Source organism: Meles meles, chromosome 3 (genome assembly GCF_922984935.1).
Source record: "Meles meles chromosome 3, mMelMel3.1 paternal haplotype, whole genome shotgun sequence".
Lineage (NCBI taxonomy): Eukaryota > Metazoa > Chordata > Mammalia > Carnivora > Mustelidae > Meles > Meles meles.
The window spans coordinates 70,600,075-70,613,169 of NC_060068.1; the positions used below are offsets into that span (position 1 = coordinate 70,600,075).

The 13,095-nt window shown below is 36.1% G+C and overlaps 1 long non-coding RNA gene across 1 annotated transcript in view; it reads right to left on the bottom strand.

The window, feature by feature from the left end:
* Positions 1-11,065: 11,065 nt before the first annotated feature.
* Positions 11,066-13,095, bottom strand: part of LOC123939343 — a 40,744-nt gene continuing 38,714 nt past the window's right edge. The window contains exon 4 of the long non-coding RNA XR_006817826.1: positions 11,066-11,631. This is a non-coding gene — a long non-coding RNA (uncharacterized LOC123939343). The remainder of the gene's footprint in view (positions 11,632-13,095) is intronic.

Consider the following 13,095-nt stretch of genomic DNA (forward strand, 5'->3'; position numbering starts at 1 on the left):
TTTGGCTCAGGTCGTGATCTTAGGGTCATGATCAACAGGGAGTTTGCTTGAGAGTGTCCTCCCTCTGCCCCTTACCCTGCTCACATACTTGCTCTCTAAAAATAAATAAGTTCTAAAAAGAAAGAAATCTTAGAAATCTTTAATAACAATATTGTCATCTTCCTGTAGGCAAATGTCTGTTACTGTTATAGTTCCTGATGACCTGCGCCAAGGTGACCTTGTTCCGTTCTTAGTTGGGAAATGTATCTGTTTTTCCTGGCAAGGATATAAGAATGCACAATGGAAAAGGATTTCTAATTTCTGGGACTGAGAACAGCTTGGTCTCACAGCCACTCATGACTTGCTCAAGAGTTGTCTGTGATGTTTTGATCCTATTGCCAGATACCAGTTTGGATTTAAAAAATAAAGTAATAATTAGCATTAAATAAACTTAGGACTTTTCAGAGTTAATTGTATATTAAATTTTACATTTCATTTTATGAATTTTGTTTATTTTTTGAAAGAGCAGAAGCAAATATGTGCTACCTGGTATTTTTCTCTCTTCCTAGCCTCTTCTTTGCTCCTCATACTGCCAACCTAAGTGTATCCTGACACAGGGATCCCTCCCAGCTTGGCAAACTCAGAATCCCAAAGCCTCCTTATCATGCTTTCCAATGACCATTGAGGCCTATTTTATAGTAAAATTTGTGGGGTTCAGATGGTCCCATGATGAATGGAGATGGAAGGGTCACTCCCTTTGGATCTCTCCAACAAATTGCTGTGCTTTCCATATCCAAGCCAGAATCCACTGTCAGAGTATATTATTTTTTTTTTCTTTGTCTACTCAGTGCTGCTGCCTCACTTCCCAAAAAAAACAGGTCTTTTTTCTTGACATGGAGATGACATGTACAAGTTATTGCTGATTTCTGAAACTTCACTTTACCCACTGCTGCTAAATTTAAAAAAATAATAAGGTAAGTGTTGTTTTATTTCCATCTGTTTTCAATTTTCGTAGAGATAAAATTGTGTGTCTACCTGTCTGTCTGTCTATCTATCTCCTCATGGTTAATAAGAGATGAAACCCATAATCATATTGCTTAAGTTTAAATTCTTATCCTTTCACCTGCTGTGTGATTCTAAGCAGGTTACTCACCATCTATATTCCTCAGTTATGTCGGCTGTAAAATGAAAATAATAATAATGCCTTCCACCTGAGTTGTTGTAAGATAATACATACAGAGTGCTTGAACCAGCATCTAATTTGCAGTAGTGCTCAAGAGGTGAGGTTATTGTTGTTGTTGTTATTTAAGAAGTAAATTCTATGTCTACTGTGAACCAAGGAAGCTAATAAACTCTAGGTAGAAGTAGAGAGAAAAATAATAGAAGAAAAAGTAGATATATGTATGTTACCAGGAAGAAGACAAAAGAAAGAAGCATAAGAACACTACATTTTTTTCTCTAACTTCTAAACCACAGGAAGCTGTAGCACGTCCTTCCAATAAGCCCCCATCTTTGGGCTTTTCCACACAATAAGCCTTGATTCTGTAGTTGGAAAATGCCAAATTGAGGAATTCTCTGGTTAAGAGGGGTTCTGAGGATTAATTTGGTTGCCTCGTTACTATATTTAATATTATTTCTGTGGGAAATACATCCCAGATTACAAACAAACCAAACTATAAAAGAACTTTTGAAATGAGACCCATAAGTAAATGAGGAAAGCCAATAGAATACATTTTTGTTTGAAGAGGAGAAAGCAATGCAGGTGCCATTTGGATGGTTATGGTCTTGTCACCATCATTCTAGATGTGTTTTGCTGCTTTTTATATAAAAAGGAAATCAACTTGAGTTTTTAAATGTTGATTTAATTTCAAACAAGGATAGAACTAATGTCTTCACTAAACATTTATAAATCTTTCATTATATTTGTCTTTTTATGGAATAATAATTTCAAAAGAATTTTTTAAGTATATAATGAATTTGGCATTATAATGAAATTCAGGAAATAGTTCCAATTTTAAAGATATGAGAAAAGGAGGGAGATCAAGATGATGATTATCAATTATTGCAGAATAAAAAAAATAATTATTCCAAAAGTACAGTTGTAACTGACAAAAAGTGCTATATGATGTAAATTATTGTTCTTTGTTTTTTCAGATTTTTACTTTTAGAAAAATTAAAATTTAACTTTTCTTGGTTAACATATCTTTATATGTACATGATAGAAAAATAGTATACTTAACAAATTTAAATTTAACTTTTCTTGGTTAACATATCTTTATATGTATATAATAGAAAAATAGTATACTTAACAAAGAAAGACTTAATTGAGATACCAAAAGTCAGTCTTTTTAATTATTTACAATTTTATCAAAATAATAATAAAACACTCTGGAATATTAGAGTAGAATATCATTTTAAGCCAGTAGCTCATGAGGAGTCTCAATCAATCATTTTTTATGTTATTGAAATACGTTTATTCATTATATCCCATTGGGTAGATGCAGATGACATGAGATAGAGTGTGTTTCTGTAACAGGAACACTGAACCAACAAACAGTAAGGCCATTGTAGCAGAATCCCTTTGCAAAGATGTAATCCCTGTGTTACTCTTGAACAAGGCTTCTTCCACTATAGTATCCAGCCCCCAAGATGGCCTTCAATGATACTTGTCTTCCAGGATTTTCACCCTTCTGTTAATCCCGCCCATAATGAATGGGGTTGACTTGTGTAGCAAACTGGATATTGTGGAAATGATAGAGTATAACTTATAAGTGTAAGTCATAAACAACATTCAGCTTCTATTCTCTTGTATCACTTGCTCTGGAAGAAGTTAGCTGTTATGTTATGAGGTCATTCAAGAAGCGAGATGATGAGACCCTCATGCCAAGGAACTCTTGAGACTTGAAAAACCCTGAGCCATAACCACCATTTAAATCACTTCTAAAATCTGCTAAGTGTGGGGAGATTTGTTACACAGCAAGAGATAACTAATACACTCAATCTTCAAGACACCTGAATTATGTTACGTGTTTGGTCATGGTATCTTCCAGCTACTTTTCATGCTTTTAGTAACATTTGCCAGCTGCAATGATGGTTGCACTTCATAGTGTCAGATGTCTTCCACCACTTTCTAATTAACCTCTTGACCATCAGCCTCTATTTCCTCAGTTTCTTTGAAGGTTTACTGTTTAACATCTAGCCTGACAGACAGTTTAGGTGAAGCCATTTGCAACATTTGGTCATCAGTATTGGTCAAAATTAGTCTCCTGAACTAAATTAATGGCAGAACTAAACAAACACACGTACCATTAAGGAAAAACACAGAATGGCATATGAATGCTCACTGACTGATAGCTTAGGGTAATACCCATCATATATATTGGCTTATTTGCTATGAGAAAAAACTGAATATGTTATATATTTATATTATATTTGTATCAATCATGATAGGTTGGATTTTGCTGTTATATACATAAGACCCCAATCTCAGAGGTTTTATAAACTAAAGATTATATCTTTCCCATTCTACTAATCTATGGGTTTACTTGGAATTTTGATCTATATCATCCTTACTTCACTCTAAGATAAAAGCTGTTGAACCATTTCCAGTCACCATGGCAGAGGGGAAAAAGCCATAGTAATTTTTACTCACTGTTGCTCAAATTCATTGGGCATGGCTAATTTCAAAGAGGAAAAGGAAATTAATGCAGTTGTGTGCACAAGAAGACTATTTGGCCAATAGTATATAAGCCACCACATATATTCAAATTAATATCAAATATTTTTGAGATGAATATACTAAAATCGACCAGCACTGTATAGGCAGTGCTGTATGAGACAGACTTATAATGTGACATTTTCCTGACAGAGGCAGGAGGGTGTGAGCTGGCAATAAAACACGGTGGTGAGAGTATAAAAGGACCAAAAACAGTTATAAGGACAATTAACTATATTTATTTGTTATTTTGTGTATTAAAGACTAAGTGTCTAAGAGTACAGGGGAGAGCAAGGGATGATAGTAACTAAGTGTTTGAAGAATCAAGGAGTAAATGGTAAATCAGTGAAGCATTTTGAGTATCTCATTAATGATCCTGGGTGACTCCAAGATCCCAAAGTTGACTCAGTACCTGTAATAGTCTCTTTGATTAATTGGCTATCATCCCTGGTATGCTCAGTACAAGGAGTGACCTGGTCAGTCTGAGTCCTTGAAGTCAGGGGATATTGTCTTATTCAAGTCTGGACCATGCCGAGTTTGGCATATAGTGAGCTTGGCCTCTTTGAAGAACCTTCCCTATACGTTGTGGTATTTTCTTCCATTGCAGAATTCACAAGACAATCATTAACCCCTGCCACACGGGATATTTACCATTAACTCATGAACGTGATTACAGGAGCAATGTATTTTCTTTGTATATTCATTATATTGTGTATTCATTATATTGTATATTCATTATATTGATGCTAATTCTTAGTTCATCTCTTTTCTTTTTTTCTAATCCTTTAGCTGTAATTTGTAGATGATTTATCTTTTCACCTTTCTGTTGAATTTTTAATTAAGACTATAAATACATTTTTCATATTCCAAGTTTATTTTATTCCTTTTTTTTCCCATTTTATTTATTTTTTCAGCGTAACAGTATTCATTCTTTTTGCACAACACCCAGTGCTCCATGCAAAACGTGCCCTCCCCATTACCCACCACCTGTTCCCCCAACCTCCCACCCCTGACCCTTCAAAACCCTCAGGTTGTTTTTCAGAAGGGGAGGCGAACCATAAGAGACTATTTTATTCCTTTTTAAACAATACTCTGGTCTTGTTTTTTGGATACAGCATTTTCTCATATATATGAAAATCTAGCACTATAGATAATTTTGAATTTTTTTCCTATTCTTTGGGTAACTATCTTTCCTTCTGAGTTTAGATTTTTTTGTCTTTATCGTTTATGTTAAAGACTTTCTTCTGTGTCTGGTAATTCTTAATTACTCATTTTAAGAATGGGACTTTTGGAGGCACCTGGGTGGCTCAGTGGGTTAAAGCGTAAAGCCTCTGCCTTCGGCTCAGATCACAATTGATCCTGGGATCGAGCCTCGTATCAGACTCTCTGCTCAGCAGGGAGCCTACTTCCCTTCCTCTCTCTCTCTCTCTGACTGCCTCTCTGCCTACTTGTGATCTCTGTCAAATAAGTAAATAAAATCTTAAAAAAAAAAAAAAAGAATGGGACTCTAGAAAGCTGAGTGAAAGATCTGCATGTATCAGAGCTTACTGATGATAAAGTTCACTGTAGGGGAATTGACTAGTAAGCCAGCATTTTCCTAAGAGAACCCCAAATTTCAGTTTGTATGGGTCTTTTCTTGGGGACCATTCAGTTTTTTTAGAGAGGTATCTTGAAGTCTCCTACCTAGAAAGGCATGTTCCTGGCTGTCAGCATTTTGAGAGTAGAGCCAGAAAAGTAGATGAAGGTTTTATAATTAGTATTAACCTTTCACTTATTTTAGTCCTGTGTCTTAGCCTCAGCTGCTGCTATGTCTGAAATCTTAAAACTAGGGCCAGTATAGCTCATTTTCTTTGGAAAATTACCTCCTCTTTCCTGGGGGTGAGAGGGTGAAGGGTAACGTGTGTGTTGCATGTGTGTATTGGAGATGTGTGTGTGTGTGTGTGTGTGTGTGTGTGTGTGTGTAGGTGGGGGTGGGGAGGTTTCATCTTGTTTATATTCACACTTTCTACCACTCCTTTGATTTTCAGGCCTGTACTTCACTCTTGATTCTATATTCAGCCTCTCAGGACATTTTGGCATACCTCCTAGCTGTGTCCCTCTGATCTGCTTGTACTTCTCTATATGCTTGTTTTCTACAAGTTGCTGAAATTCCATGTCCACTGTTTTTTTCTTTCTCATTTTTTTTTTCTTGGAGGCAAATACCTTTGTTTTTCTTTAGCTATCATTTTGGCAGAGGTTGTTCAAGGAGAAGAGATGAGTGCTATAATTAATTCACCATTTTAAACCAAGAGCTCCTTAGGATTTTTTTCTCTAAAGCATCAAGGCAATCAGAACTTTTCACAAGAACCCTTGATCCTTACATTCTTTTTCTCCCATCATTTTGCAATAGAAAAACAAACTTACTCTTTGATCTAATAACAGGACTGAAAAAAATCTAAATAAATAGTTGTCCACTACAAAGCATTTTCCTCTTCAGTTTAATAATACACCCTATGTACACCCTCCACAATATTCTATGACTACATATTTTGAGATTTTTGAAAGAAGTATAAAATATTATTAAATAGGTTTAAAATACTATTGCCTACTGAATTAATGCTATATGGTGTTTAAACTCTTTTTTTAAATGGGCCACCAAAAGGTAAACATAGAAAAGAATTTTGTAAGTAACTTGATTTTTTTCCTCCCTATCTTTTCCAGTTTTGGGGGGACCATTTAAAGCAATCAGTATTTCAAGATCTCAAATTTTAGCAGTTCTTCATGTATATGTTTATCAAATTCTCATTTAATAATTGTTCTAAGTTATTCTTTTTGCCAGTCATCTCACTTTGTACCTAAGGTCAAAGCACTGCATGTATCTAAATACTGACTGCTCTTTTATTTATTTTGTTATAAAAAGGTATTTCTATAAAATATATAGAAATATCTTTCATGTGTATGTTAATTAGATTATTATCTGATCACAACTGCCAGACTGACACCCTTTCAAAGTAAGTTGTTTACCAAAATTTCAAATTTCCTAAAAGACATAGTCTGAGTTTTTAGCAATTTATAGTTATTAATATCAGTGGAAAATATTTTTAGAATACATTCTAGAACATAAGCAAGGTTTCATCTTAGGGAAGTTATAATTTAAAGTATGACTAGACAAACATAACAACAACATAAGGAATTGTTAAGATGAAGAAGGATTGTTCTCAGACATAAAAAACAGTTGAAAGGCAACAAGTGGAAAAAAAAATGAAAGGCAACAAGTGAGGATGTGAAAAGGGGTTCACCAAGCTGGTTGCCACTTCCCTGACTGATGGGACTGTCAACTCAGAAAACGTCAAAGACAGAAAGCTGAATGTCTCCCATTGCAATAGTTGATAGGAGGAATCTTCTACTCTTTGAACCAGAAAAACAAATTAAAGCAGAAATTAAATGAAAAGGTGATGGTTCTAATGGTGGTACTACTTTCTGTAGGCGGGGAAACTAGATAAACTTTCACTCATTTTTTTTTTTTTTTCACCTCTGAAGTTAGGCTGGTGAATTATATAGGTTAACACTTTCAGCACATCCCTACCATAATGAATGCTTGGTGTTAAATGATTCTGGTAAAAGAAAAACCTAGCCAAACGAAATGAATCCATTTTGTAATAAAACATGGATTTCCATTTCCAATAAACCTCAGGCATTACAACAGGACCAGATAACATTATCAGCAATACAGCTAGATCACCTGTTATTCTAGAGTCTAGATTGAGGAAGTCCAGACAGTCCCCAGGCTCTTAGCTCAGGATGCTTTCAATTTAATAACAAATAAGAGTTTCAAATTTCAAGGAAAAGTGTATATGATAAAATAAATAGCTGGTTACAATATTGGGAAAAGAAAAGATTTTTTCTGATAACTATTTTCATGTTTTGGATTTAATATTTATCATAAAATGCTGGTATTTTATAATATTGTACCTAAAGTTTTGTTTCCAAAGTTGTGTTAAAGCCTGAAAAGATAGAATCAAATGAGTATGTAAAAGGAAGCACATTAAGAGATGATAAAAAATAAAAATAGAGTGAAAGTCAGTGTCTCATCTATATATTAATAATGCTATGAGTTTAGGACTTCAGGAGCAAGGTAACTAGTATTTGAGATTCTGTTCCAGGATATATAAACATAGTTGCAATGAAGTACAGAACTGGTATTCAGATATAAGAGTTCCCAGTGTTTTCTACACTGCAGTATTAGGCAACTACCTGACCGGGGATCCCCTCCCCTTCCCCACTCACATGGACACATACAAAGGAACAGTTGGAAACAGAACAGGGCTGCCAGCGTCCCACAAATAGGATGGCAGATTTCCCAAGAATTGCACTTAGGGTTAGAGGAAACCAAGGATGGAGAATGCCTTAAAAAAGAAAAAATCCACAAAGAGATATCTGACCCTAACCTCAGCTACAGGAGCTGGAGAGAAGAGAAACAAAGACCTAGTTACACAGACAACATTAAAACAAACACATGTACAACATTGATAAGCATTTTGCTTAAAGAGAGGAAAGAACAGGAAGGGCTGGAAGTCTCCACACAAACCAATCTGTTTGATGAAAACATATTTCCTTTTTTTCTTCTGCTCTCCTATATAAGACAGTGTACAAAGTGCTCATTTATATTTTCTTTGTTTTCATCCCAAAGCTAGAAGATCAAAGAGTTAATAAAACCTCCTTGCTTTAGAAGGTCATTACAAAACTAAATGCAGCAATTCAAAGTGGAAAATAGAATGAATGCCAAGGAGATGTTTAACGAAGTAACATTCTACGAGTATTCTTTGAAGAACATTTGCAGACTCGTTTGATTGCTTTAGAGCGGGCAGGGCACAATGTGTCTTGCACAGAGCTAACAGTGACTGATGGTTGCGTTCTGCGGTCCTGCGGCCAAGCCACTTGGAATCACAAGTATATTTGATAGCAAATTACCTAATATGGTGGAAATATTCATGAGTATTTTACGTAGCAAAATGGTATTAAAACCTTTCCCCCTTTGTCTCCTTTAGGCCTAATTAAATGTCCAAACATAAGACACGAGTCTATTCATGTGAAAAATAATTTGAAGTACTATTTTCCCAAGAACTGACGAAGTTGGATGGCAAGATAAAGGATCAGCTTGATGTTTCCCACTAGCCATTGAGATCTTTTTTTTTCTCTTTTTCTTCTTTTTGTCATTTTTTTAGTGCTGACATCCTTAGAATGGGAGCAAATACAGTATATAGAGAAATAGCCTGGGAAACTGTCAATATTACCATATTGATTTACTTGAAAGAGGTAGGCTGTTATGTCACACTTGCCTTTCAGTGTGATATCAGAATTGGCTATTCACTGTAGACTTTGAGTCCCAGCATTGGTTTTTTTGTTTGTTTTTTTTTTCCCTAGAAAAGTCACGGAACAGTCTAGAACATCAGAAATTACCATTCTGCTGGTGGAGCCATGGCTATCTGGCAACATGGAGGCCAATGACTAAGGTTATGTAGAGTCTCTGAAGTATAATCAAACTCTTTTTTTTTTTTTTTTTTTGGTGTTGAAAACTTGGAAAAAACTTTTTATTTTCAAGAAGAGTTTTTATCTAGGATAATTTGGGGGATGGATTGGAAAACAGGTGTTCACATTAATAATTCCACTCAGAAGAAGAGTATAATTAAGTAACAACAGAGGAATATAAAGATATCTGAGATTAAGGTTAAGCAATTAAACTTTTTAATTATTTGGAGCAAATAATTGACCTATTTCACCATAAAATGAAACTTTTGAAGTACTGTTGAATGTTGTGCTGATGCCAATAGTCAGTCTCTCTCTCTCCTTTTTTTTTTTTTTTTTTTTTTCCTTTTTGCATCAGTGGTGCGTGTCACCTTCCTGCAAGGCAACCAGTTTGCAGATCTGGCCAGAGGGAAAATTACTGGGCAACAGAATAAAAAGGAGGCATAAGTTAGCCCAGCTCTCTGAACCCTGGAAAAGGCAACTTCCCTCCAGCTCATGAAAGAGGACGATTGTGCTCAGTACCACTTATCCAGTGCCAACAATCTGGTAAGACCTCTATTCAGTGCTACACCAAGGCTATAGCAAGGTGACCCAGAGTTTCAGGCTGAGGTCAGGGAAAGGTCGCTGCCTGAAAAATGGAACTAGTCAAAAGGAAAGAATCCAAGGAATGGGTGAGGTTAGTCACCCACAAAAGTAGCCCAATCCACGAAATGGCGTAGAAAAACATTTTTTACGGACTCTAAAGTTCTCTTTCAAATAATTCTTCCGGCCCTTGCATGCTGGTGCTAGAATGCTCAGAAGTATGCTCACAGGAATCAGCATTCTGTCCCTAAAATTCCTACAGACTTCCTCCATTCCTTCACTTTTGCTTTTCCATGTCTTCACTTCCCTCTTCCCTTCTTTTTCTAGTCCCACCACCCCAAGCTTTGAAATTGAAGGCTAGACACTTGGGTGTGAAGACACCATCTCCCCGTTATTTGAACCCTCTCTGAGGCTAGTTAGCTTTCCCTTCCCCAACATCTTCTTGGTGGCTCCCTATGAAGGCAGCGTCAAATACATGCCTGCATGATGACATTAGTTGCTCATGGTATGCCATGAGTATCCATTTTAAATAAGCCCTTTCAAGATAAGAGGAACCCTAATGTTTGGAATATTTATTTGCCCTTTCAGAGCTTTCCTTACCTCATGTGATGCCTATGAGTGCTTACAGGGTGCCTGTTATGAGCCAGTGCTATCAGGATGAAGGAACATGCGCTTAGGGTTACTTATTTTCAGGTTAAAAAAAAAAAAAAAAAAAGAGCACTTCTTCCCCTGGATGGCAAAATGAGAACATTTTACAAATAAACCCATAAATGAAACTATATCACTTTAAAGATGTGAAAAGACTAGGTGTACTTTGAAAAGGAGTTTTATGTTAGAGAGGTAGCCAGAAGCTGATATGCGTAACTGAAATGTTTGCTATTCATCTACTTTCTTTTTCTAAGAAATCCCCAAATCATAAAGTTTAGAAAGTATTTGATTACTTCTCTTCAGTGTGTAGAAGGATGGAGAGAGAAATTTCAAGTTCTTTTTGTTTTATATTTGTTGTCAAGAATTCATATAAGAAAGTCAATTTTATACAAAATAATTTCACAAAATTACTTTTAAGAGAGTCAATTTCCATAGATGAGTTTCAGTAGGTCATATGATATAACTCTTTTAATATGAGCTCCTTAGTTTTATTAGTCCATTATAAATTATTTATCTTGGGAAAAATACATTAAAAACAGAATTAGAATGTCTTTGGTTTATATAGCTCACAGCATTAAGTTAAAATAGTATAATATATGTTATACAGAGAGAAATGTAATTGTGGCCTAAAAGAACATTTTTGAGTCAGTTTCACATTAAACATTGAATAGAAGAGTTGACTTAGCTTAAAATAAAGCAAGACACTACATCACTCTGCTACAAGCAAATGTTTCGTTTGTAAATAAGGATGAATTGACAGTGCTTGAAAGTGTAGTTCATCAAAATCACAACAAGAAACCAAATATTATGAATGTGTAAAATTCCATGTTTATTTAATATCCATTACATAGCCGGTTCATTGAAACCAGACTTTGTAAAGACAAATAACATTTCTGATGAACATAAACAATATCATATAGTTGAAATTCATCCTGTATTTTCACATGAATAAAGATGTCATTATGCCAGAGTTTCAACAATAAAGACCTTGCTGTGAATTGGCATGGCATCTCTCAATGCTTCAAAGCGGCACCAGCCTCCATCAGCTAGAAAGAGACATTGGTGGCTCTGCGTCAGGAAACTCAGTGATGGGCAGGTCCACACTCAAGTGTCATGAGCTGTCAATATCTGAGCTGGTGTCCACTGTGGTCCGTCATGGGTACCTTCTCAGAGGATACATCCAAAGATCAGGATGGGTATTCCTAAAACAAAAGAAAAAAAAAAGGGCAGAAAACCAGTGGCAATATGCAGATAATGTAAAAAGGTTCACTCTGGTCAAGGAGAAGTATCAGTATTATACTTAATATCAATGATTCTCTTTATAGTTGTTCATATTTATTGAAGTTAACTATGTGCCAGGTGCTGTGTTAAGCACTTAACATTCATTATTGTGGAATGTGGTCACAAGAATACTTTAAACACTTTGGTTATCTATGTTTTGTAAATAGGAAAGGTAAACTAGACAGAAGTCAAGAAATTTGGGGGCACTTAGGTGTCTCAGTCAGTTAAGCATCTGCCTTTGGCTCAGGGCATGATCTCAGAGTCCTGGGATCGAGCCCTACATTGGGCTCCCTGCTCAGGGAGGATTTGGCTTCCCCCTCTCCCTCTGCCCTTCTCTCCGCTCATGCTCTGTCTCTGTCTCTTTCTCTCTATGTCAAATAAATAAGTAAAATCTTAAAGAAAAAAAAAAGAGAGAAATTTGAATGCAGTTTCACAGTAAATAGTAGAACCACAATGCCCTTTGTGCACCAAAGGTGGCTCAGGGAAGAGCAGTAGCTTCCAGTATTCAACAGCGTACGTGACCTGATAACTTCCTCAAAGCCATTTGTAGCTCTTTCCACCAGGTGTTTCTCTCTTACGGAGGCTGGAAAACGAAAATTCCTAACATTCTAAAAAGACTTCTTTTTGTCTCTCTGATAATATTTTTTCTTCTAATTTTTACATTCCAAACAACAACAGAGCTCTTCTTTCTCCTAGGAGTGGTCATGTGATAGATTCTGAATGAAATGTAAAGTGAAGTGGCTAGCTGGGTTTCTCGGAATGTTTTCTTAGAAAGAGACAGTTTCATCCACGTCGTCGCAAATGGCAAGATTTCATTTCTTTTGATGGCTGCATAGTATTCCATTGTGTATATATACCACATCTTCTTGATCCATTCATCTGTTGATGGACATCTAGGTTCTTTCCATAGTCTGGCTATTGTAGACATTGCTGCTATAAACATTCGGGTACACGTGCCCCTTCGGATCACTATGTTTGTATCTTTAAGGTAAATACCCAGTAGTGCAATTGCTGGGTCATAGGGTAGTTCTATTTTCAACATTTTGAGGAACCTCCAGAGCGTATCATGCTTAGTGAAATAAGTCAATCGGAGAAAGACAACTATCATATGATCTCCCTGATATGAGGACATGGAGAAGCAACATGGGGGGGTAGGGGGATAGGAGAAGAATAAATGAAACAAGATGGGATTGGGAGGGAGACAAACCATAAATGACTCTTAATCTCACAAAACAAACTGGGGGTTGCTGGGGGGAGGTGGGATTGGGAGAGGGGGAGCGGGCTATGGACATTGGGGAGGGGAGGCGAACCATAAGAGACTATGGACTCTGAAAAACAACCTGAGGGTTTTGAAGGGTCAGGGGTGGGAGGTTGGGGGAACAGGT